At 51.2% G+C, this 27,136-nt stretch overlaps 1 long non-coding RNA gene across 1 annotated transcript; it reads right to left on the bottom strand.

Moving 5' to 3' along the window:
* Positions 1 to 18,134: 18,134 nt before the first annotated feature.
* On the bottom strand, positions 18,135 to 26,744 carry LOC149122827 (uncharacterized). Its single transcript, XR_016219246.1, has 3 exons — positions 26,391 to 26,744; positions 25,439 to 25,523; positions 18,135 to 21,085 (listed from the first exon to the last, which is right to left on the bottom strand). It is a non-coding gene; the product is annotated as an uncharacterized LOC149122827 (long non-coding RNA).
* Between the last annotated feature and the right edge of the window lie 392 nt (positions 26,745 to 27,136).

Genomic DNA, 27,136 nt, shown 5'->3' with positions numbered 1-27,136 from the left:
TGCCTGCAAAGGTGTTTTACTGACTCAGCTAACATCCACAGGGGCTCATTGGAGCGCAAGCTCACGGGTCAGCCAAGGAGCATGAATGCAGCTGCTCCAACTGTGGAACCGGAGAGAGCCTCATGGCTGGCCAGGAGGGTCCCAGGAGGCATGAGCCTGGCCCCTCCCCCAGTGCTGGCTTTAAGCAATCCACGGGGCGGGGTGGGGGGACCCAGCCTGCTATTGTCTTTTTTTTTTTTTTTAAGATTTTTTTATTAGACAGGCAGAGTTAGACAGTGAGAGAGACAGAGAGAAAGGTCTTCCGTCCATTGGTTCACCCCCAAATGGCCGCTACGGCCGGCGCTGCGCCAATCCTAAGCCAGGAGCTAGGTGCTTCCTCCTGGTCTCCCATGGGGTACAGGGGCCCAAGCACTTGGGCCATCCTCCACTGCACTCCCGGGCCACAGCAGAGAGCTGGCCTGGAAGAGGAGCAACCGGGACTAGAACCCGGCACCCATATGGGATGCTGGCGCCGCAGACGGAGGATTAACCAAGCGAGCCCCGGTGCCGGCCCCTAAGATTTTTTTTTAAAAGGTATTTATTATTTGAGAGGCAGAGTTACAGAGAGAGGGCAAGACAGAGAGAGAATGGTCTTCTATCTACTGGTTCATTCCCCAAATGGCCGAAGTGGACAGAGTTGGGCCAATCTGAAGCCAGGAGCCAGGAGGTTCTTCCAGGTCTCCTACACGGGTGCAGGGGCCCAAGCACGTGGGCCATCTTCCACTGCTTTCCCAGACCACAGCAGAGAGCTGGATTGGAAGTGGAGCAGCCGGGACTCATATGGGATGTTGGTTATACAGGAGGTGGCTTAGCCTACTACGCCACACTGTAGTAGAGTACCTGGGTCCCTGTCACCCATGTGGGAGACCCGGATGGAGTCCTTGGCTCCTGGCTTCGGCCTGGCCGAGCCTTGGCTCTTGAGGGCATTTGGGGAGTAGGCCAGGGGATGGAAGCTCTCTGTGTCCGCCTCTCAAACAAGAGGCCCCTTGTTTAGCCCAGGAGATGCCTGCCATGCTGGGTAGCCAGCTCTGTCTGGGGTGGGCGTGGCTGCCAGTGCTGCCAAGGCCGCCACACCAGGAGGCCGTCAGAAAGCACTGGGAAGCCACATTCTAGGGCTGGGAGCTGCAGGGGCCGTAGCCTGACTGACCACGCTGAAACTGTGATAGCCATGGTCCCCTGGGCTCTCTCCTCACACAGCAGCCACAGCGAGCCTTCTGCAGGAGATCCTGCCACTCTCTGTGGCAAACTGGTCTGACTGTGGCTCCAGCTCACTCGGGGCAGCCACGTCCCTCAGCCATGTCCCTTGGTGCCTACAGAATTTGCCTGCCCGGGCTCAGCCCCTTCCACTCCCCCCCTCCTCTCACCTGCGGCAGCCGCATGCATGGCCCCAGCCTGCACCTCACGAGCCAGCACTGACAGAGCTGTGCCCCGGTCGAGAGTGTTCCTCCCCCAGGCACCCCACAGGCTGTGGGTCACGTCCCTGACTCTTAGGACAAGCTGTGCCCCAGGCCTCCCGGTCCCCTTACCCTGGGCCTCTTCTCCCCACTGTTCTCTGTCCAGCACACCACTGGTGATGCTGTCACCCATCACCCTCCTTGAGGCAGGGTCTTGGTCTTGCCCTCTGACGTCGTAAGCCAACCCCATGCAAACCACCACTGCCCACGTCAGCATCCAGGCTGCTGCAAGAGTGGCTGGAACTGGCCGGCAGCAAGTTTGGCTCCAGCCAGCCCTGGTGAAAGGGCTCTGGTCTCAGCCACCAGGGTCACAGGCTGCTGGCGTGGAGGGCTCTAGGCAGAAGGCAAGCCCAAGCCCAGGATGGGGCCAGCGAGACGCTGCCTCCCTGCAAACCCAGGACAGGTGATCTCATACCTTGCCTGCCCTGCCCGGGACTGGCTCCAGCACTGAGCCCGGTTAAGGTCCTCGGGGCCAGAACTGCCTGTATCACAAAATGAAAACACGGGGCCCTTGAGTTGTATGTTATTGAGGATTTCAGGATGGCGCCCGTAGAGCCTGGGCCCTTCTGAGCCCAGGGCCCTGTGTGTCACAGGGTCCAGGCCTGTGACGGTGGCTCACATCCTGCATGGTGTTCCACGGCTGTTCCCGCCAGAGAATTCTAAACGGGGAGTACAAGTCCCTCATGCCCAGATGGACAGCCCAAGGAAGCAAAGAAGGCAGGCCCAGGCTGCTTCCTTCCAGGACTGGGGGAGGGGGCAGCACAGGCAGCAGCTGGGGGTGGTCGAGGTTGGCATCCACAGGAAACCATCCCTCAGCCCAGACTCTGGAACATTCTCCATTCAGATAGGTGGCTGGGGAGCTGCCACAGAGATGCGACAGGAAACAGCGGGGGGGGTGGGCAGTGAGTCGCCTGGTTGTGGCCCAGGGCCCTTCTCGTGAGCCAGCTGAAGTGGGGTGGGGGTGGCACACGGTGACACCATCAGCAACACAGAGCTGTGGCCATGGATACCAGGTGCGGGCATGGCCCCTGTCGCCTGGGCTTGCAAAGTGCTTGATCTGCGTACTGATTTCATTGGGTGCTCCCGACAGGCCTCTTAGATGAGCAGTCTTGTTGTCATCTCCAGACAGGTGGCCTGCCTCGCCCATGGGTGACAGAGTCACTGAGAGCCGGAGAGGGTGCTGGCGGCTAGATTCTTCTGGCTTCAAGCCTGCTGCTTGTTCCTTTTCCTCCACGATGCTCCTGTCGCCGGAGGCTGCCACCACCTCAGTGCTCGAGGCAGGCCAGGGCGCTGTGCATGCCGGGTGGTGCATTGCTGCGTGGCCTGCAGCGTCCCTGAGCCCTGCCAACACAGCCAGAGAGGGGAAAGCCACGCTTGCAGGGGGCACTGGGGCGAGCCGATCTGTGAGCTCGGGATTAAGAGCAATCGGGACTGCTCTCCCGAGGGAAGCTGCATTCTGAAACAGCCCGTGTGTCCTTGCATCAGAAGCCCTGCTTTGAGGCGCGCCTGGTTGGGTGTGTGAAAATGTGTGCGGTTTTCCAAATCGCGTCCTTAGGCACGGCTCACTGCTTTGCTTTGCGGGGAACTGGTAGCTGCAGACGCACAGTCGGCGGGTTCCAGCTAGAAGCTCTCATCGTTAACGTTTTCCCCCCCAAATTAGCAAAAGCCATTAGCCGGTAGGCACCATGTACTCTCTCGAGGAGCTGCATTTGTTAAAAAATGGAAACTCCGCTTGAGTTACCCAGAAAGAGAAGGCAACCTTGGACTCGTGTCCCTCTTCACACCAGCTCACGTCCCAAACAGCTGAACTTACTTTTCCCCTCTTCAAACCCTGCAAAAATTCACTCCCAGGGTTCCCTTCTGTGCCAAGTTTCAGAACTGAGCAAATTTTTATGGTCTAGTTATAAACCCTAGAAAAACACGGTTTATAGGAAATGTTGACACAACCTTAACTAAAGTGGTGCTAGCTGACACCTCTATATTTTCAATGTGGGGATTTCTACTGGGAAAATATAAACGCTAATTCAGCGAAGGAAGCCAACTATAATAAAAATGTTGTCGTCTTCTTGTTCACCCCATGAAGTCCCAACTTCACAAGACGCCAGCGCACCGTGGAGGTGAGTTTGATGAGCGTGTTCAGTATGTAGGGCAAACCTGTGACCAGCTCGTCCTGCTGATTCCTTATAAACCGTGCCCCGGGAGCGCGTGACCTCACCATGAGTCATGGCCGCGTACGGCCGTGCAGCCGTGGAGTGACAGTGGACGATGCCAGGGCTCCATGCAAAGGCCTCAATGCCTGCTCAGCTCCTCGGATGCCCGAGACAGAAACAAAAGTAGACGTTTCAGGAAGACGGAAAGAAGCCACAAAGTGGAAAACTGAAACACACACTCTGAATGTGGTGGGCTGACCCTGTGCCCCCGGGGCGGTGCCCGCAGGACCCAGGGTCAAGGAGAGAGCAAGCGAGCCAAGGACAATTCTCGTCCCCACCCACCCCCACCCCGGCCCTGCCATCGCTTCAAATGGCCCCGATGAGAAGCACATGTGTTCCGCATTTAGGCTTCATTTTTTTTTCCCTTCTGAAACAGGAGGAGATGGGGAAAGGGGGAAAGTTTGACTGAGATCCAGAGATAAAGACTGACACCCACAAATGGAGCATTCCAGGGGCGAAGTCAGTGCTGCTGGATTCTCAGCTCCGCAGACTAAACAGCCCTAGCCCGGGAACCGGGGGCCCAGCTGTCTGTTCAGGGCTTCCCACTAAGGAGCCATGACTCAGGCGGCCCGGGCAGCCTCCCCGCGTCCTGTCTCTATCTTGTCACCTCCGTTACTGGGCGGTGGCGACACGCCGGCGGAATGAGGTCTCTGGGAGTGCCTCCCACAAGACAAATGGGAGTATGATTTTCGTATTGATTGTATTTCTGCTTTGGAAAAGGGCGTTCAGAAAATGGAAATATTTTCAGTTGAGAGACTCATCCATCAGGATGAAGGGAATTAAAAAAAAAAAAAACCACCCTCGCTTGCAGATTTGACATTGCTCTTAGCTCATCCTGGGATGGGCTCGGAAGGGAGTGCACCCCACTTGTGTGTAAGAAACATGCATTCAGGAGAAAGGCCAGGGGGGTCGCGCCCCAGAGGCCGGCACCTAGGTCCGTCCTCGCCAGCTCACAGGGGCCACTGCAAGGTGTCTCCTCGGGAGCACACAGAATTTCAGATGACCGTTTTTTTTTTTTTAATAGCTCTTTGCTCCATAGCTTCTAAGTCTGCTGGCAGTGTTTTCCCAGTGTGTTTTCAAAAGCTATCTCGAGACGTCCTCACAATGTTGGCAAAAAAAAAAAAAAAAAAAAGAAGCCTGCTTTAAGACAAAAATGCTTCACTTCGGCAGGCCCCGGGTTTTTGAGGTTGAAAAGGAAGACAGTGAGTTTCTGGATGTACCTGTCAAGACTAAATGATTGCTCATTTCCTGTGCGTTGGGAATAACGTAATAGCATGCAGCTGGGAAGCCAGGCTGTGTTCCTGGCTTCTTCCTCTCCCACAGCCAGGTCCCTTACCAGCTGGGAAACGTTACTGCAGGATCTTGCTGACAGCGACCGGGAGAGGAAGGGAGCCGCAGCACTCGGCGTGTCAGCGGTTGCCCGGATGCCCTGACCTGCGCCCACCTGAGGAGCTCAGAACAGCAAACGTGTACGTGCACTCACTTAAAATGAGCTGCTGAGGGTGATGAGGGAGAAAGGTGTGCAAAACCCTGAGAAGCTGTTTGTTGGAGGGTGGGCATTGTGGCTTGAGATGCCACATCCCTATATCAGAGTGCTGGTTCGAGTCTGGGCTCCTCCACTTTTTTTTAAATTAATTTATTTATTTGAAAGAGTTACAGAGAGAGAGAGAGAGAGAGAGAACCTTCCATCTGTTGGTTCACTCCCCAGATGGCCCCATCTGTTGGGGTTGAGCCACATGGAAGTCAGGAACAAGAAGCTTCATCTGGGTCTCCCACGTGGGTTCAGGGGCCCAAGCACTTGAGCCATCTTCCACTGCTACTGCTTTTCCCAGGCCATTAACAGGGAGTTGGATCAGAGGTGGAGCAGCCAGGACTTGAACTGGTGCCCATATGGGCTACCCACACTGCACGTGGTGGCTTAACCCACAATACCACAATGCCTGCCCCTCCTCCACTTCTGATCCAGCTCCCTGCCAATGTTCCTGGGAGGCAGCAGGTGATGGCTGAAGAACTGGGGTTCCTGACACCCCTACAGGAGACCTGGATGGAGTTCCTGGCTCCTGGCTTCAGCCTGGCACAGCCCCAGCTGTTGTGAGCATTTTGGGGAGTGAACCAGCAGGTGGAAGATCGAGGTGTGTGTGCATGTGTGTGTCTCTTATCATTCTGCCTTTCAAATAAATAAATAACCCTTTAAAAAATCTACTGGATTGATTAAAATTAACAGCTCAAATTGTGCAAGCCAATGACTGAGTTTGAGAGAAGTGATTTAAAATAGTAAAGTATTTTCACCCAAGAGAAATGGCTTAGTACCAAGCAACATACCCACATCTTGCTAGCATAGTCATTATCTGGAACAATAACAGTAAAAATAAACATCAAGTCAATGCAGAGTTTAAAACTAGAATTTAGCAAAATGTGATCCTAGGCCCTCACTCTGAATGCATGCTTCTCTCTTAGTGTAATGTGCTTGGGGCAGTGTTCTGCTTGCCAGTTCAACCATACATCGTGATTCTAATGAGTGGTGGAGCCGGCACCTCAGTCCAGCAGGCTCCCTGTCCTACTCCGAAACACCATTAGCAAGAGAAAGAGGAGGTGAGTTGGAGGCCGAGGAGGCGTTAGGGTTGCCCAGGACCCCAGCTCATGCTGGGGAGGCAGGGAGAGGCCAGGGCAGTGGGCAGGCTGTCAGTGCAGGCACCACCACCCACTGGAGCCAGGCCTGGGCGTGGAAGATGAGAGGTATAGGGTTGGAAGGGAACGGAGAGGCATGTGGCTGCCCTGGACCCCCCTAGGCCTATGGGTGGCATTAGAATCACTGGTACAATTACAAAATACAATACTCCAGGACTGGAGTAAATCCTGAGTGTGACAGCTGCCTGTCTTAGAAAATGGATTTAGGGGCCGGCGTTGTGGTGCGGCCGGTAAAGCTGGCATCCCATATGGGCACCAGTTCAAGTCCCAGCTGCTCCACTTCTTATCCATCTCCCTGCTGATGGCCTGGGAGAGCAGCTGGTGATGGCCCAAGTGCTTGGGTCCCTGCCACCCATGTGGGAGATGTGAGTGGAGAGAGCGCCTGGCTTCGGCTTGGCCCAGCTCCAGTCGTTGTAGCTATCTGGGAAGTGAACCAGAGGATGGGAATTCTCTCTCTCTCTTTGTCTCTCTGTAACTCTGACTTTCAAATAAATAAATCTAAATAAATAAGAAGAAGAAGAAGAGAAGACAGATTTTTTTAAAAAATTCAAAAGTAGAGTTGGTTCTGAGTGCTGAGCTTGATAGAACCCCAAGGGCAGGCAGCAGTGGGGCAAATGAGCCGTAGGGGGCCTCACAGCCCAGGTAAGACTGCCCTGGGCCTCAGTCTCTTATCTGGCTCGACAGCAGAAAAGAACTGCATGTCCCGAAGTAGATCAGACAGACAGACAGACAGGTGATGACACCGGTGCCAGTCATGCAAGTGTCCTAACAAACACTGCGTAGCCCTTCGGGGCCTCTTCCCCCCATCAACAAGGCACACCCCCACGCTGCCAGCACGCTGTGAGGCAGGCAGTGCAGAGGGAAGCAGGAGCCGCCTGTAAATCCTCTAGCTGCCTGAGTGGGTGGACGCGACAGCTGTGTTTGCAACAAACCCTCGCCAGGAGCCAGGCATTCTGCCCCGACCCGATCTTTTCTGGAATGCTTATTTTTATTTATTTTCATCTACTTGAAAGGGAGAGCGAGAGAGTTAGAGAGAGCACGCATGAGAAATTGATTCCGTTTGCTGGTTCACTCCCCAAATGTTCACAACGGCCAAAGCCAGGAGCCAGACTATTTTTTGGAAACATGTGAAGTTATGCAAGTGGCCCAAAGTGCAGCATTAAAGTATGATGAATTGATCTCTCAAAGACTAATATTTCACAGATCAATAAAAGTGTGTTTCGGCTTATGCATCTCACACAAATATGTTTACCAAAAAACTAAGGGTTTTTATCATTTAGTAAGCTGGTCATTTTATTGATAGCACTGTGTCCTCTACATCTATGAGCTGAAAACACTGAAGGAATTTAAGCTATGCTTAAGTCACATCGGGATCTCTAATCACCTTGGGGAGACCTATTTCTGACAGCAATAAAAAGGTGTTTTATATAGAGTTAACTGTTGGCAACATCTCCACTTTTTTTTTTTTTTTTTTTTTTGACAGGCAGAGTTAGACAGTGAGAGAGAGACAGAGAGAAAGGTCTTCCTTCCGTTGGTTCACCCCCAAATGGCCACTACGGCCGGAGCTATACTGATCCGAAGCCAGGAGCCAGGTGCTTCCTCCTGGTCTCCCAGGCAGGTGTAGGGCCCAAGCACTTGGGCCATCCTCCACTGCACTCCCACACGTGGGTGTAGGCACCCAAGCACTTGGACCATTCTCCACTGTCTTCCCGGGCCACAGCAGAGAGCTGGACTGGAAGAGGAGCAAACGGGACTAGAACCCGGCACCCATATAGGATGCCAGCGCCACAGGTGGGGGATTAACCAAGTGAGCCACGGTGCTGGCACCAACATCCCCACTCTTAAGCCAGGTGTGCCAGGCTTCTTTCTGGCACAGGGACGACAAATAGGTTGGACCCCCAGCAGCCCACTGAAGTGGTATCGCACAAGAAGGCAGCCTTGGGCTTCGGAAGGAAGTGTGCCGAGACTGACTGGTGACGCCCGCTGGTGCAGGGCTGGTGAGACGCCCTCTGTTGTTGGCCATCACAGCCTTGGGGGGAGAAGGCACACGCACCTGCAGGAAGACGCGTACCACCCTGGGAACAAAGGTTGTGGATAGCAGGGAGGAATTCGCCGGATGGCATAGTTGTCACCAGAGCAGACCCTTGGTGGATCCCCGCAATGGCTGTAGATTTCAGAGCGTTATGTAACAGGTGTAGCGCATATCTGGGTGTCTAAAAGAATAAGGATTCCTCGTCTGTCCCAGCACGCTCACGTAGTCAGCCTGCCACCGTGCTGGGGAGAATGCCAGTCGTGTCTCCCCATGATAGAAGCCGCTCCCGGATAAGGCTTTTTCCTTGAATTCCCTCAGGACTCAGGTACACTTCAGCCTGGCCATTTTCACTAATGGGGCTTTCACTGCCTGCAAAGAGAATGTCATCATTTACGCTCCTGGCCATGGTGCCTGGGGCTGATGTATAGCTCAGTTCCTCCTTGGATGATCTGGGGGCCACACGGCTGTGGCAAAGTCACCTGATTCCAACACAAGATACTGTGAAAGGGAAGCAGAGTGGGTCTGTGCCTCTGGAGAAACCAGGAGTTGAAGACAGGTTGTATTGCAAGAAATGACTTTCTCATTGAACAAACGGCCGCTGCATCAGAGTAAGTTCTACTAAATTGCAACATTTAATTTCAAAGGGATGGGGCCGGTGCCATGGCACAGCGGGTTAACGCCCTGGCCTGAAGCGCTGGCATCCCATATGGGCACCTGTTCGAGACCTGGCTGCTCCACTTCCAAGCCAGCTCTCTGCTGTGGCCTGGGAAAGCAGTAGAAGATGGCCCAAGTCCTTGGGCCTCTGCACCCACGTGGGAGACCCGGAAGAAGCACCTGGCTCCTGGCTTCGGATCAGCGCAGCTCTGGCCGTTACAGCCAATTGGAGAGTCAACCATTGGATGGAAGATCTCTCTCTCTCTCTCTCTCTCTCTCTCTCTTTCTCTCTCTCTGTGTGTGTAACTCTGACTTTCAAATAAATAAATAAATCTTTAAAAAAAATTTCAAAGGGAAGCACCCATCCCTCTATTCTGACATAGGCCAACCCACGTGTTGAGCATGTTTGCTACCGAGGATTTGTCACGGTCCACTCTTCTTACTTTCCAAATGGCACAGACTCATTGGCTGCCTGTTGGTTGGGTCCTTGAAGATATGGGTGACCGGGAAGGGGCTTGGTGTTGGATGTATTTCATTCGGTCACTGCAGGGCAAATGAGCAGTGACAGACAGCATCTGGCAAGCGTTTCTCACCCATTCCTCCAGCCCTCTTCTCCTTTCAATCCGTGGTCTAGCCCATTCTCCCGGAATCCTCACAGACGCATGGTACCAGGCTGCTCCCTGGAGCGTGGTAAACATGGCGCCGTTAGCTCATCACCTCTTGGAAACCCGTGTGAGCACATCTAGAAGCTTCTCCCAACTCATGTTCTTCTTTTTCTCCGGGGGTGTTCAGCATGCGTTGGGGGCAGTGGGGAGAGGTCGCTGTGATTTGGGGTTTTTAGTTTTTGCTTGAAATTATGACCGTGGCCTGCTTGGGTTAGAGAAGGAAGTGGGCGTGACTGTGTCTAAATTCCTGGCTTTCTTTGCAAAGGGACGCATGATCTCTGCTTCCGAAGCACCTGAGTCTTCTGTGGTCTCTGTGGACAGAAGCGGGGCGCCCTGCCTAGAGCTGCGTTCTTGCTGTGAGCTCATCATTTTAGAGACATCCCAGCTCTTTATCTCTGAAACTGGGAGGCTTGCCTCCTGGGGAGTGGTTAGCTAACGGCTGTTAGGAAAGTGGAGGATAGCTCAAGTTCACGCAGCAGCACACAGAACAAGATGAAGGGGCCGGCACTGTGGCACAACGGGTTAAGGTGCTGCTGTGATGCCAGTATCCCGTATCAGTCCACCAGTTCAAGTCCCGGCTGTTCCACTCCCAACCCAGCTCCCTGCTAAGGGGGCTTGGGAAAACAATGAAGAGGGCCCCAGTGCTTGGGGCCCTGCTCCCATGTGGGAGACCCAGATGGAGGTTCCTGGCTTTGGCCTGGCCAAGCCCCCAGCCATTGTGGCAATTTGGAGAGTGAACCAGTGTATGGGAGATTCTCTCTCCCTCCCTCCCTCTCTCCCTCCCTCCCTCTCTCTCTCTCTCTGCATTTCAAATAAATAAAATAAAATTTTTAAAAAGATGAGACTGGCGCTGTGGCTTAGGGGTTAAAAGATGCCGCCTGCAGTGCCAGCATCCCATATGGGCACCAGTTGGAGTCCTGGCTGCTCCACTTCTGATCCAGCTCCCTGCTAATGGCCTGGGAAAGCAGCGGAGGATGGCACAAGTGCTTGGGCCCCTGTACCCACAGGGGAGACCTGGTGGAAACTCCTGACTCCTGGCTTTGGCTTGGCCCAACCCTGCTACTGTAGCCATTTGGGGCGCAAACCAGCAGATGGAAGACCTCTCTTTCAGTCTTTTCTCTCTCTGTAACTCTAACTTTCAAATAAATAAATACATCTTTAAAAAATAAAAAGAATAAAAAGATGCCCCTGGAATCATACCGATTTTTATCTAATTATAAACCCATTAACTTGCAAGGGTTTAGGTATTATAATTCCAAGTGAGAAGACCAATGTGTGCATTAGAAAGGATATATTTTTTATTTTAATAAAAAGGCATGAATTAAGCATCTAATTGTATTGAGAATAAAATTGGAGCAGGAGAGACATGGTCCTAGCACTTGTGGAGTTGACAATCTAATGTGGAAGACATACAATAAAATAAGCAATTATGGTGGAAATGTACAGCTGCACAGGCTGTGCACTGCTCAACTTCAGGGGACATTATTTACATAGACTATGGTGCCCCTCCCGAAGGCATGACCTGTCCAACCATATGATGGTGGCCTTTTAATTTTGGGGAAGTAATTCAAGTAAAGAATAACAGATGCTCTGTGTCAATACCACTTGACCTACCCAATCAAGTGTTTTCTTGGGACCAATGACGTCATAGCTAAGGCTGAGGGACTGGCCTGTGTTAGCTGGGCTAAAGGAAGAGTCATCATACATGTCCATTCACATGTGTGGAGACCCAGGTCAAGGGGTTCTGAGGCCAAGTTACCCCGGGGATAAGTATAAAGGGAGGCTTGTATTGCGAGCTTTACAAACACAAGTCAGCTACACCCAACCTTGAATTTTCTGACCAGGTCTGAGCAACATCTCACCCATGTAGCTCAGTTGATTCAAAAGCTTTGGCTACATGTAACTCTCATTGATTCAAAAGCTTTGCTACATGTAACTCTCATTGATTCAAAAGGTTTGGCTACATGTAACTCTCATTGATTCAAAAGCTTTGGCTACATGTGACTCAGGAAAAATCCCCTGTCTTGAAGCAGAAGGTTCTGAACAGTGTGGTCCTGCTCCTGCCACCTGTTCTTGACCAAATGTCGAACACTTGGACTCAGACAAACTCAATCAATTTGATTGTGACATTCCTCAGCTCAAGGCTTTTCACTGTAGTGCCTGATTAGAAAGTGAGGGGAAACAAAAGACACTTTTTGAGACAAAGTTCAGATTCCTCAGTGTGGCCTTCAGGTACAGTCACCTTGCACAGGGCAGGGGCTATGTGTAGGTTGTTCCGTAGAACTTAGAACAATGGCTCTCACAGAGTACTGCTGTGGAATAGATGGACGGAGGAAGGATGGACAGTTGGGTGGTGGATGGAGGGTGGGTAGACAGGTGTATGAGTGGGCAGATGGATGGATGGATGGTAGGTGGTGGATGGATGGTGGGTAGACAGGTGGGTGGACAGATGGATGGATGGTAGGTGGGGGATGGATGGTGGGTAGACAGGTGTATGGGTATATGGGTGGACAGATGGATGGATGGTAGGTGGGGGATGGATGGTGGGTAGACAGGTGTATGGGTATATGGGTGGACAGATGGATGGATGGTAGGTGGGGGATGGATGGTGGGTAGACAGGTGTATGGGTGTACGGGTGGACAGATGGATGGATGGTAGGTGGGGGATGGATGGTGGGTAGACAGGCGTATGGGTGTACGGGTGGATAGATGGATGGATGGTAGGTGGGGGATGGATGGTGGGTAGACAGGTGTATGGATGTATGGGTGGACAGATGGATGGATGGTAGGTGGGGGACGGATGGTGGGTAGACAGGTGTATGGGTGGACAAATGGATGGATGGTAGGTGGTGGATGGATGGTGAGTAGACAGAGAGAAAGGTCTTCCTTCCATTGGTTCACCCCACAAATGGCCACCACGGCCAGCGAGCTGTGCCAATCCGAAGCCAGGAGCCAGGTGCTTCCTCCTGGTCTCCCATGCGGGTGCAGGGCCCAAGCACTTGGGCCATCCTCCACTGCCTTCCCGGGCCACAGCAGAGAGCTGGACTGGAAGAGGAGCAACCAGGACTAGAACCCCGGGTGCCGGCGCCACAGGCAAAGGATTAGCCTAGTGAACTGCGGCGCCGGCCCTGATATTTTCAATGGTCATCTCTAAGTAATGAGATTGGGGTTGATTCTACTTTCTTCCTTGTATTTTTTTCTTTATACTTAGCACTTTAAAAAAATAGTAAAGATGCAGCATGTTTTAAAAGTAATAAAAATTTTTTAAATGTTTATTTGTGTTTTTGAAAGATTGACAAAGAGAGAAATCTTCTGTCGCTTATTCACTCATCAAATGTCCACAACAGCCAAGCCTGGGTCAGGCCAAAGCCAGGAGCCAGGAACTCCATCTGGATCTCTTGTAGGAGTGGCAGGGACCCAAGTACTTGAGCCCTCACCTGTTGCCCCACAGCGTGTGCATTCACAGGAAAGTGCACTGGAGGCAGGACTGGACCTGTCAGTCCAGTAGGGGATGTGGGCGCCCAAGCAGCAGCTTAACCCACCGTTCCGCAACTTTTGCTCCCCTTACACTTATTTTTTTAAAAGCAGAGGATGAGGACAGAGGTTTGGTTTAGCAGCTAAGATCCCGTCTTCTATATGAGAGTGGCTGGGTTTGATTCCCGGCTCCTACTCCTGACTCCAGCTTCCTGCTAATGCACACCCTGCGAGTGTGGAGGTCAGCTGGAGTCCTTGGAAAAGCAGACGCCAACATGGTTCTGAGATGCAAAAGAACGCAGCAGAGGGAGCAGGAGGGGTGGGGAGAACTTGCCGGCTTGAGCCCTACAAAGGGTGAGAGGACAGGGAGCAGGGCAGGGCAGGGCAGGGCAGGCTGGGAGGAGCTTGCAGGGCAGTAAAATTCCCAGGAAGTTCTGGGCAGCCCCTGAGCAGGGCTGAGCCAAAGAGACCTACTCAAGGATTCTTGCCTCCTGCAGGAGTGGGGTGGGAGCCACCGCTTCCGTGTTCAGCAATTCTTACTCCTTTAGAGTGTCTTTTACTAAACAGCCTTATGACTTCGGCTTCTGTGGTCTTTGACTACAGACACAAGAAACAGCAATAAAATCCACTGTCTTCTTTTCTCCAAAAATAATACACTTGTCCCTCCACTCCATTCTGGACGAAGACCGGGGTGGGTGGGCAGTGGGGATCCTGCTGCATCCTGGCCCCCTGTAGATGCAGCATCTGGAAGGGTTGTGCATGACTTGGGTGATCTAGTTGTCTAATTACTTCACTGGCAATCTGATCAGGGTTTTCTTTGTCACTTCTGGGGGCCAGACAGCTTGGAACCAACTTGTTCATTCTCAGCAAACGCACAGGAATCTCCACAAGTGTTCGCTTTGTACCAGCTCAGTTCATCTTCTTTTTCCTAGATTTAGCTCTCTTGCCACAGTTCCAAAGAATGCAGATATTTACCTTCCTTTCTTGTATTCCATATTCTCATATTTTAGTACATCCCCTTATAGTCTTTGGAATATGGCAGGGTAGAAGTAAATGGGTGGTTGTTTAAGCATGGCAAAGTGAGGCTACTTCAAAAAGCTCATGAAATAGAGAAACATAAGATAAGCTTATTTTGGTGCAAATTTAAAAAAAATATACTCATACAAGGGGTTCTGAAAAGTTCATGGGAAATGTATATGATGAAAAAATGCATAGTTTTCCAAAATTTTTTGCATTGAGATATTTACCTTGAAGTCCGTTTTCCATGAACTGACGGAAGTGCCCTGATAGGGAGCTGTGATTTAGTGTCAAGCTTTAGCCTCACACCCTACCTCCCTCTCCAGTCCCGCTCTGCTGCCCGCTGTTTTCTTCCTGATGCTCTGCCCCAGTCCTGAGCACGTTTTAGTACAAGATTTGCTTGCGGGCGACTGGCCTGCCCAGAAGCAGAGCCCTACTAGCTGAGCCATGCTGAAAAGGAAATATCCCTTAGTGACCACGTAGCAAGCTTGGGACCCTCCCCCTTATTTCACGTCTACTGCAACCTGTGAGAAGCATTTATTTTCCATTTTAGTCTTTTCTAAATTGCTTGTAATTTTTATGGGTATAGAAAGGAAGAAAAGATAACAAGTTATTAAAGTCTATTCTCAGGTTAATCCCTAGAAGGTTTCAGTCTTAAATCTCCAACCATCATTAAATAGAGGTTCAGAATGTTACCTAACTATATGCATACAACAGACGTGGATTTCCTCTAGACAGAATCTTCTCCTTCTCTGATGTCAGATATATATATTTATAATGCACATTATATGTTTTATATATATTTAATCAGTTAGGACAACCAACTCAGAAGGAGTGCCCCTCCCGAAAAAGGAGAATATCCATCTGAAATAGAGTGAGCTCCCTTACTAAACAGCTCAATCTGTCGGTTACTAGAAAGTGAATGCGTTTGACCACTGGAACACGAAGGGAGAATTCAGAGCATCTGATACGGGGACGAGTGGCGGGGAGTCACACGAGATTCAAAGAATGAGCAGACGTCTTATTGAGAATGATGGATGGGCTCTGCTGAGGTGGCAAGGATGGGCAACACATGCCGCCTGCCTTATGTGCTTTGGCTACCAGATGGTGTCTACCCCCGCCTCCCTGCAGCCCTGAACCGCCCCTCACTCCCACCCATGCCAGCCCCTGCCTTATCCCAAGCCCTCCGCAGACCCTGTAACACTGCGCACGGAAGCCGGGGATTTGGGGCAGTGACATGAGAGGCTGAGCTATGAGGGGCAGGTGTCTGTTTTGCAAAATCAAACACTCAAATGAGAATGATCTGTTCTTCAGGGCACTTTCTGGCAGCATCTAAATATCACGTCCCTGTCTCTCTTCCTGGAAGCTCATTGTCTATCTCCATTGCCAAGACAGTTCCAAGAACGTAGTAGCTGTGTATTAAACATTTGTTGCGTGAGTGAATCCGTACATACGTGAATGCATGATAAACTCATGGCCTAGCCCAGCAAAAGAGGAAATGAAAGTGAGGTTGGCATCATTTGTTCTGTGTGAACCCAGGCTTTCTCCCAGTGTCCACGAGTCATCTATGATAGGCTTTTGTAGCATTTGCTAGGGAGACACATCAGCCTTCTGATCCTGCTACTTCTGAGCTATAGCATTCTGTCCACTTGGAGAGCTGTGACGTCACTCGCTGCCCTCCAGTCTCCTGGTGCAGCTCCCCAGTGGAATTGGGATTGTGTTCGTGGCCATTTTGTATCCCTGGATTGTAACCAAGCTGGTTTCACGGGCCAGACTCTCTTTAGGCAATGCATCCTTTTACTTGGGATCAAATTCTACCGATTTCGTAGAGAAACTTGGATTCTTACTATGAAAGTAATAGAGCCACATTACCAAAGAAATCTAGAAAGAAGGGAGGAAGGGGCCATGTCCAACCCAACCACTACTGGGATTTCTTGGCAATGCTTTCCCTACGCATCTGTCTACACCACTCCATGTGGCTGTATTCAGCACACGCATAATTTTAGTCCCTGCGTTTTGTTGTTGTTTTAGACACAACACTAATTAGCAGAGAGAATTTAGTATAAGGATTGGCTAAACAGGGATTGGAAAACAGAACACACATAAAGGAGACCCTGCCAAGAAACAGGCACAGGGGCAGGGGAGCAGCGGGGTAGGGGTCATCTTGCAGCCGGGAGGGGAGAGGGTGCTGCCCAACGGGGGTCTCTGCGGGGGACAGGACCTCCCCAAGCCCTGCTGCTGCCTCTGTGGGGAGAGGTGATGAGGCTGACCAGACAGGCTGACAAGCTGGAGATCTGGAACCATCTGCCCTGCCAGGGTGAAGGGTTGTCCTGGAGCAACTCTGACAAGACAGAAGGCAGATGGCATGGGGCAAGTCCCTCTCCCTACTCTTGCCTGCGCTCTCCCTCCAGCGCCCCCTCTTGGTGGAATCTGACGGGTAGCCAATGGACAAAGAAATTTGCCAACTTCCAGCTCCAGCCCCAGGAGCGATGTGGGGCCCGAGATGACAAACGACAAACCGTATGTAGTTTAATAACCAACCCATCGCTTCAGTTTTACGCTGCATTTTCTTATGCAACCTCTGTTCTCAACAAACACACCACTACTCCACTCAGAAGCAGACCCACTTTTTCCAACACAGTTTGGGGCAGAACGGATCAGCATCTTTGCCTTTGAGTTCACATGCTTTTGTTTTATTTTTAATATTAAAATATGACTGCCATATTTGATTCTTTAAAATACTAGCATGCTGGGAACAGACTCTATAAATGATTCCTTAACGTCTTTGGATGGTAACTATTGTTTTGGATTTCTTTTTGAGAGGCAAAAAGAGACAGAGAACGCTCCCAACTACTGGTTCACTCCCGAAATGCTTTCTTTTTTTTTTTTTTTTTTTTTTTTTTTTAATTTTTTCTTGACAGGCAGAGTGGACAGCGAGAGAGAGAGACAGAGAGAAAGGTCCTCCCTTGCCGCTGGTTCACCCTCCAATGGCCGCCGCGGCCGGCGCGCTGCGGCCGGCGCACCGCGCTGATCCGATGGCAGGAGCCAGGAGCCAGGTGCTTCTCCTGGTCTCCCATGGGGTGCAGGGCCCAAGCACCTGGGCCATCCTCCACTGCACTCCCGGGCCACAGCAGAGAGCTGGCCTGGAAGAGGGGCAACCGGGACAGAATCCGGCGCCCCGACTGGGACTAGAACCTGGTGTGCCGGCGCCACTAGGCGGAGGATTACCCTAGTGAGCCGCGGCGCCGGCCCCGAAATGCTTTCAACAGCTGGAATAGGCCGAGACAAAGCCCGGAGCTGGGAACTTAAGTACCTGAGCCATTATTACTGCCTCCCAGGGTGTGCATTAGCAGGAACCACAGAGCCAGCTGTCAAACCCAGGTTCCGTGATATGGAACACAGCACCCAACCAGTGTCTTCACTGCTGGGCCAAACATCTGCCTCTGAATAGAGATCCTCTGAAATGAAGTCCTGTGCCACGGACTTTATCAGCGGGAGAGGGTGGGATACACACCATGGGACGATGAGGGATGGGGGTGTGGAGCCACTGGTACGTACCAGTTGTTTTGACACAGGAAAAAATTATAGATCTTATTCCTCCCAGCAGATAGTAAGAGGGTACTTCAAAAAGTCTGTGAAAAATGGAATTTAAAGACAAGTTTATTTGGGGCTAAAAATGTTGAAACCCATGCTTAATTTTTTTTCATAATATGCATTTTTTCTGAATTTTTTGAAGTTCCTCATATGTATTAACTGTACAATGAAATATTTGATCCCATGCTTATAATGTTATTTAAATGAATAAATTCCCAAATCAGGAGAAAAAGTCTCTTTGGATCTTACTATTTGAGTCAAAGGGAGGGAGGAAGGGTAGAGTGAAGAGTTCTTAAAACTGTATATATGAATACATGAAATGTGTTCTCTTTATTTAAATAAAAATTAAAAAGTAAAATATATTTTAAAAATTAAAAAAAACATATGAACTTACAGAGAGAGCCACATTCGACATCTGCACACACATATCCGTGTGTACCCAGAAACGGACTTGTAGTCACAAACCATTCCTTCGAGACCTGGAGTCTGTTAATAGATGACTATTTCCACTTCCTTTAATGAACTGTAAGAAGACAGATTTCATGTAGCAGCTTGTTCTATTAAATCCAAGTCACCTCTCGGCTCCCAAACTCATGGCGTCGATTCCAGCACGCCTTGTACTAGTCTCCACCACGAAGGCCAGGGCACGCAGCTCCTGGTGGCTTGTGATGCGCTGTCCAGGTATCTTCTCTTGATCCCCTGGTCCTGAAATGTTTGGGGGCCTCTGTTGCATGCTCTCTTTTTCTTTCCACGAGAGTGGGAGGGGGTGGGGGAGTGAAGACAGAGCGTGGCCCGCAGACCCTCTGCAGCGTGGGGACAGTGATGAGGCGGGAGGTGCAGCCTACCCTCCTTTCGAGATCCTTTGGTCATAGACCACTTTGTCAGCAGCGGTGCTGAGGAGGGGGCGTGTCTGCTGCCAGTTTCGGGTTAAGGACTGATGACTTTACTCCCAGAAGATAAATGAAGCAAAGGAGAAGCAGTTGGAGCCAGTTTTGAGGGACAATCACAACCTGCAAAGATGTGGCTGGGAGGAGAGAAGGGAGTGTGAGAAAATAGTAGCGGGTTCACAGACAAGACTCAGAGCTCAGGAGCAGGGCGCCAGGGGGAAGCTGGCTTGGAGGTTGAGGGGGCAGAGCAGTGGCGCTGGAGAAATTTGGCTGGGAGAGCGGATGTTGCTACTATAAGTAGCCGCACATGTGCCCGACAAGGCAGAGGCAGGAGGCAAAAGCTCCAAGCACAGGGCTGGGTTAGGTCCCAAAGGGTCCCAGGGCACAGGCTAAGTCGATAAGGAAGTTGACCAAACACGTGCAGACACTGAAATTAGGTCTAGCAAGGGTCCCAGGCAGCCCTGGGCTCATCTTCCTCCCAGATGTCGCTGGAGGTGGAGCAGAGTCTACTGACCTTGGCAGGTGGCCCACGCACCTGCAACACACCTGACTTACATACGGCTGCACCCAGCCCTCTCCTTCCTGCTGCCTCTTGTCCTTCCATTGGAGACCCGAACTCTCGTTCCATGATTAACAACGAGAACCCCTGAGAGGGGACGCCATCTTGCCCACAACTCACACTCACTGGGGTCTAACGACCTCATCAGGAGCCGGAACTCACTCTGATGAAGATCTTCGCCTGGGCTTTGGACTTAACTCCCAGTTCTGCTGGCTGTGACCTTGGGAAGGGATCTTGTGCAAGGGGCTTAATCTTTGTGAGCCTCAGTTTCTTCATCCAAACAAGGGGGTGCTACTGCTACTCTGGGGATTGTCTCGAGGATTAGGTCAACTACTATAGACAGAGGAGTTAGCGCGTACAAAAGCTCAGAGCCTAGGCACAGCTGTTGCTCTTGGCCTTCACAAGGTGAATGGGTTGAGAGGAAGAACGGGGCTGCCCACAGGAAGGGAAGCAGAGGAAGGAGGACATGGAAACCCCGGTTCGGTATGAGGTCAACCATGCCACTTCCGCTTTGCACAGCTGAACCCTTGAGATTGGCAGCAAACTTCCGTCATTTCGCTAACGCATGCTCTCCACGGCCAGCCATCGACTTAGGGGCGTCACTTCCTTTGAAAGGTCTTTCCGCCAGATGCACTGACTGCGGCCTAACGGAGGGAGGGCAAGTGTCGTGGGACTGCTCAGTTCAAAGGCAAAGCTCAGGCCTGTCTGAGTGTCTAAAAGGGACAGGGACCCCCTGCTAACTCCCCTAAAGATGTGAAATAAATGTTGCGCCTTGCAAGAGCTTGAGAAAGCTTATTTGTACAACCCTTTCATCTAGAGGGTAGCTATTCCCAGGCCACATCACAGGCTCCTATTGAGAAAGTCCCCACATCTCTCTGCGTTCCCAGATGACTTCCTGAAATATTGGCCTCGGCCCATCTTGCTGGCTGATCAGCGGAGGTCACAGCCCCAGACCTGTTTCCTGCCTCTCTGACCTGGGGACCGACTGCCACTGATTCCATCGACCTGACCCCCGGCTTCCTTCCTTAGCTCCTCTGTCTCCTTGAGCCTCTGCACCCAAGGTCCAGCCTCTCTCTGGCACCAGCTCTGATGCCACACTCATCTCCAGGGCCACCTGCTCTTGGAAGGCACCTCCAACCCACGGCAGCTTTCACCTTGCAAGCGAGGAGCTGCCAGCCACTCCGACACCCTGGCTGACCTTCCAACTTCAGAGTCTGGTCACTGATGAGGGCGTACGTAGGGGTCCTGCGGCTCAGAATCCCAGATGTTCTTGAGACGTGACCTTCTCTGGGAGCGTGCATGGAGAAACGAGACCCCACTGGCCTCTCACGGAAGGCAGTAACACACAGCAGAGCTGCGCACGTCCCAGAGCCGCCCCAGTCTTCAGAAGCAAAGTCTGCCTAATCGGTTGATGAGAGAAGGGCACCACGGGGTGACTTGAATGACGTCACATCTAGGGACAGGGAGGTCCAGCCCTCCTGATAATGACTTCCCAGGCAGCCGTTCACATGCCAGGACGTGCAAGGTTCTGTCCTCTTTTACAGGCGAGTACAATGAAGCGCAGACAGGAAATACTTGCTGCAAACTGCACCTGGTCATCTAGCCTGGTGGCAAAGAAGAAGTCCCTTCAAGCATCTCGTAGTTGTGGTTCTTTTTAAGTGCAAACTTGCTTGCCATAGCGTTCTCCGAGCTGAGGATGAGTTTCCGGGGAGGGGAGCTGTTACTGATGGCTTTCAATGCTGAAAGAATGAACGTGGAGGAACCAGGAATACTGGAGGGAGCTTTTTGACTCAGTTAACCCAGGCTTGGTACCTGATTACCAGGAAAGAGTTGAGGTTCCATCAAGTGTTCAGCAGTTACAGGCTTCCAATCCCTTATCTATATTTGGGCAACGTGATATAGAAAAACCTAGACTATTCTTTCCCCAGCTTGCTAGAACCCTTAGCCACTGGATCTTACTGTCTTTGATCACTTTTCATAACTAGGTCACTGGCAACAAAATACTTTGGAAATCTGAGTTCCTTTTTAAGGTTTTTGTAGAGCAACTTTTTAAAAAAAGATTTATTTATTTATTTGAAAGAGTTATAGAGAGGCAGAGAGAGAGAGGGGCGGGGGGGTCTTCCATCTGTCAGTTCATTCACAAAATGGCCACAACAGCTGGAGCTGGGCTGTTCCAAAGCCAGGAGCCAGGAGCTTCCCCTGGGTCTTCCCTCATGGGTGCAGGGGCCCAAGGACTTGGGCCATCTTCCACTGCTTTCCCAGGCTCTAGCAGAGAGCTGGATAGGAAGTACAGCAGCCAGGACTAGAACTGGTGCCCCTATGGGATGCCAGCACTGCAGGCAGTGGCTTTACCCACTATGCCACAGTGCCGATCCCAGAGCAACTTCTAATGGCCGCCTTGAGTTAGTGCACTCTTGACCCAATGATCCTTATCCAATAACCTTTAAGGGGAGGGGGGACTATTAGGTGTCCTTGGGACGGTGTTACCCAAATCAGGAAAGTGGGCACATATGCTTCATGGGCCACTAGAAGCATTGGCTCTGGAAAAAATCAAGGACTCTCTGCAGTCTCTGAGAGCTCTGGGCACATACAGTTTTACTACTGATAAGAATGTGTATTACGAGCCGGCGCCGTGGCTCACTAGGCTAATCCTCCGCCTAGCGGTGCCGGCACACCAGGTTCTAGTCCCGGTCGGGCGCCGGATTCTGTCCTGGTTGCCCCTCTTCCAGGCCAGCTCTCTGCTGTGGCCAGGGAGTGCAGTGGAGGATGGCCCAGGTGCTTGGGCCCAGCACCCCATGGGAGACCAGGAGAAGCACCTGGCTCCTGGCTTTGGATCAGTGCGGTGTGCCGGCTGTAGCAGCCATTTGGGGGGTAAAACAACGGAAGGAAGACCTTTCTCTCTCTCTCTCTCTCTCTCACTGTCCACTCTGCCTGTCAAAAAAAAAAAAAAAAAAAAAGGAATGTGTATTACATTACACAATTAATGAGACATTTTTGTATACCTGCTCTACACTGAGTGTTCTGTGGACACAGGCCACCCAGCGAGTCCCCTTCATGAGCTGGTCAGTAGATCCCTAAGGGAGCACATGGATTAGGAGTACCCAGCTGAATGCTGTCTAAGGGCCGCTGAATTCTACTATCTACAGAGCGTCCTCTAGACCAGATCCTGACCAGGCAAGGTGATAGAAGGGAACCAAATATATGGAAGATGGGCCAGTGTTGTGGCTGTGGCATAGTGGGTAAAGCTGCCACCTGTGACGCTGGCATCCCATGGGGTGCCAGTTCATGTCCTGGCAGCTCCACTTCTGACCCAGCTCCCTGCTAATGCACCTGGGGATCATTGAAAGATGGCCCAATGCTTGAGCCCCTTCTGGAAGACCCAGAAGATGCTCCTGGCTCCTGGCTCCTGGCTCCTGGCTTCAGTCTGGCCCAGCCCTGGAAAATGTAGCCATCTGGGGAGTGAACCAGCAGGTGCAAGATTTCTCTGTCTCTTTCTCTGTGTATGTGTGTGTGTGTACTCTGCCTCTTAAAGAAATAAAATAAATCTTAATAAACAAAACCAACCATGTAATGGGCGGGCGTTTGGTGCAGCAGATAGGATGCTGCTTGGGACCCCTGTGTGCCCCATCAGAGTGTTTCTATTTGACTCCCACCTTCTAACCAATGAGCACCCTGGGAGGCAGCAGGTGATGACAGCGCAAGTACTTGGGTCCCTGCCGCCCATGGGGGAGACCCAGATTGAATTTCAGGCTCCTGCTTTAGGCTTGGCCAAGGCTCAGCTGTTGTGGGCATTTGAGACCTAAACCAGTGAATGGGAGATCTCTCCCTCTTTCTCTCTCCACTTTTCAATTAAATAGAAAGAAAAATTAAAAACTGCATAAGATACAGCATGGCTGTCTACAGTATAAAGCTACAATTCCAGAGAACTCAGAAATGATCCAATTCGGAAACAAATTCCTGCAATGCACTGCCACACCCTTTTCCATATCCCTTGGCAGACATTATCAATCAATCACAGGCCACTTCCCACCATCCCAGAGTTAGCCTTGAGGAATAGTAACGCCCATGATAGAGTCTCTCTCTCACTCGTTTGCATTTCCTTCTTAAACGGGGCAGAAATGAGTGGATTTATGGTTACCAAATAGGGAGCACCCGTTGGATCATGTCTGTAACCATGAACATAAACTGTCACACCTGTCACAGTAATGGGAAAAAAAAACCAGCAAGACTATTTTGGGAGGAGAGATCTGTTTCTATGTATTCATGTTTTCACACTATGCATTGAAAAACTGTGACGGATTCATGTGCACACTTTTGGATCTTTATTCTCAGGAAGGAATGACCGCATCCCCCATAACTCATTCCAACACAACAGCTTTGGGGGACACCTTTGAGAACAGCTACTCTGCGGGCTTCAGCTCCAAAGAGTGTTCCAGACTAAGCTAAAGGACAAGCTAAGTAAACATCACCTTAAGACGTTAAGAAGGGACCAACCGAATCCAAAGCAAACAATTCGTTTTCCTCTGCATTCCCGAGCAGGAGCACACGCTCTGCCTGCATCAAGTGCTTACAATTCTTGGTCAAGATGTCAGTGAGGATGGGTAGGAGCCAACGCATTGGGTTTTCGCTTTGCAGGCACCCCTCCCGAAATGTGAGTAACACAGGTGTGGCCGTCCCCACTGGCCGCCTCCCAGGGTCTCACTCCCTGCCAGCCTTGGCGAGTCTTGGAGTGTTTGCCTGCCTTCAGCAAACAATCTGTTCCACGGGGCATGGATGAGAAGGGGGATGCTCAGGGAAGAGCCTTCAGGCTGGGGTCTGCCTTTTTTTTTTCTTTTTTTCTTTTTTTTGACAGAGTGGACAGTGAGAGAAAGAGAGACAGAGAGAAAGGTCTTCCTTTTGCCGTTGGTTCACCCTCCAATGGCCGCCGCAGCCGGCGCACCGCGCTGATCTGATAGCAGGAGCCAGGTACTTCTCCTGGTCTCCCATGGGGTGCAGGACCCAAGCACTTGGGCCATCCTCCACTGCACTCCCTGGCCACAGCAGAGAGCTGGCCTGGAAGAGGGGCAACCGGGACAGAATCCGACGCCCTGACCAGAACTAGAACCCAGTGTGCTGGCGCCGCAAGGCGGAGGATTAGCCTAGTGAGCCGCGGTGCCGGCCATGGGGTCTGTCTTATCTCCAGCACCTAGCACAGGGCCTGGACACAGCAGGTGCTCAGGAAAGATGAATGAATGAGGAATCAATTCAAGGCCCCGTGGCACACCTCTGTTCTCCCTTCAGGAACCTCTCTCCAGCCACAGGTGGCCTCACCGCGCTCTCCTTTCCTGTCCATGGCTTCAGTAATGCAGCCCCTCCCTGATTCCAGGGGGTCCTCTCACCAGCCCCCTGTTCCTGTGGAAAGCTACTGACGTTACCCAGCAGTTCCCCAACCTGCCATCTCCCCAGCCGGTCGCTTCTCTCTGCAAAGACCCTCGTTTAGATCCCCCTTCCTCTGAAAGCCGCAAGGGATTGTAAAGAACAATGACCCTCTCCCACTTGCAAGTGGGATTGTCATGTTCCTCGTGTACTTGGCATATACCTGCCCCCAATATAACGGTGTCCCTTTAAGAGAAGGGGCCTTGCCTTTTGCTTGTAATCTTGTAACTCAACACCATCTGTGCGGGTTTGTGAGGGTGGAAGGAGGGTGTCCTACCTGTTTCCTGTTGCTACTAGAGTGATGCCACACACTGGGTATGTTGTAGAGAGTTATTTGAGCGGATGGTTCTGAGCCAAGGCTGTGAGCCGTGTCTGGTGATGTTTTTCTCGCTGGTAGAGTCCCTAGGAGGCATCTCTGGTGGGAGCTGGGGAGTGTGTAAGAGCCCTAGCCAACCTGGCTTGCCATTCTTGAGATGAACTATCGACCATTGACCCATTCCCCGCCTCAAGGAGCCACCTGGCCCCACTTCCCACCCTCTTACCAAGGGGACTACGTTTCAACATGAGTTTTCTAAAGGTGACCAACCACACTCAAAGCATAGCCGAGCGGTGTTACCATTGCCATGTGCTTCCTAGAGGGGCCGGCTCTGGAGATGCGGTGACGCCTGGACGAAGAGCCACCAAACCTTAGAAACCTCAGGCGCGTGGCCACAGGCGTGTTGGCTCAATTAGAGGGGATTAAGTTCTTACCTCGTTTCCCCATGGACACAAAGAAGTGAGCTTTCATGGACTTAGGGTAAAGCAAACACGAGTGTTCTCTTCTTACAACAATCATCTGAAAAGCATAAACACATTCATTTAGGTGGACTTTCTGCAAGTCCCCTAATTCTTCCCAGCCACAAGCAAAGCAGAAGAATTTCTGTTTTTCTGTCTCTTTTGTCCTTTTCTTCTGCCTTGTTTCAATTGGCCCTGTCCCTGTGCCTTGCTCCCTCCTCCCCCCAACACACACACACACACACACACACACAGCAGAAACACAGGGAAGATCTGTGTATCTAGCCAGCACAAAGTGTATGAATCACGGTTAAAAATCTATTTCTTGTAACAATTTTCTGCTCAAAAAGCCAGTTCCACTAGCTCAGCTCCTTCTCAAATGCACTTTCTGTGGTCATATTGAATATCTCCATTCTCTCTCCTGGAACTTCATTTTTTATTTGATGTTATTGGCGCTGCTCTATTGGAATGTGTATGGCTTGAGCCCCCATGGAGAACTGAGCAGGTGCGAGTAAAGCAAAACATCTTTTGTTAATACAAGTACACCCTGGGAGTGTACGAAGACGCTGTAATTTCAATTGCTTTTATGAAAATTCTGCGAATTCCCTTGTTGTAGATTTTGAACAGAGCCTGGGAGACCAGCGGTCTTTAATAGAAACCAAAGATATGGTTGTTTCTATGATGGAAAGAAATGTTCTGCTTGCTTTCTTCCAAAGAAATAAATTCACGTATTTAATTATAATGTGTAAGCTATGGAAAATCATATTAACTTGGAGCTTGGTCCTGCTAGGTAATATGGAGATCTTACTGTGAACAAACAGCCTATGTAGAAAGATGACTTTGGGTTTCCCTGGTGACTTCTGCTACCCGCCTTCATCTGGGGTAAGAATGACTTCACACAGCACTGCCGTCCCCAGTACAAACTTACTTTTTAAAATCCAGGAAATGGGCATAGGGGGTCCAGACCCGTTGGCTTGAAGGGTGCTTGATGACTTCTCAGTGTCCAGGCCTCTTGGATCAGCTGCCACCGAAGAATCGAGGGGTTAGGCGAAGCCCGGATTTTTTCCTGGTTGGGGGCCAGACATGTATGGTGTAGCACTCTCCCGGGCTGGAAGGAAAGACGTCAACTCGGTCTATTACAAAATTGCGTGTGTCATTAGAAAAAGATGTCAGGAGGCTTTATTTAAAACTTTGTTTTCTCAGGTTGTGTTGCCCAAGTGGATCTTGGCATGGAGAACCCCAGCTGCAGAAATTCCGAGACGTAGATCGCGTTTTGCATGGCTGAGACTATTATATTTGGTTATGTGCCACTAACACCTTTTCCCCCTCCTTGCTTACTGGGGATGAGGCGATGACTGAATTCCTACCAAACATTTCATTCTCTTTTCCTTGCAAGTCCAGGGTCTGCTCTTGACAGAATCAGTTATCTGAGCCAGAAAGAAAAACGCAGAGTTCCCCACGGCCCGGGACCTTGGGGAGCTGTGAGATAAGGCTGTTACAGCGAGCTCGTTCCCCCTCCCAGGACAACCAGCAGCCAGCAGCCTGCTCTGGTAAACTTGCCAGCTCGCTCGTGCTTGGCTGGACATGAGCTCCCCCCCCCCCCCGCCCCGTAGAGAAATCAAGGTCGCTGGAGAGGAGCCAGCAAGGTCACACGATGACCTTGGGGACTTTCCA

Source organism: Oryctolagus cuniculus, chromosome 13 (assembly GCF_051225735.1).
Source record: "Oryctolagus cuniculus isolate XC-2025 breed Fujian yellow rabbit chromosome 13, ASM5122573v1, whole genome shotgun sequence".
NCBI lineage: Eukaryota > Metazoa > Chordata > Mammalia > Lagomorpha > Leporidae > Oryctolagus > Oryctolagus cuniculus.
The sequence above is the reverse complement of the archived record's forward strand: the minus strand, read 5'-3'. Positions and strand labels throughout refer to the sequence as shown.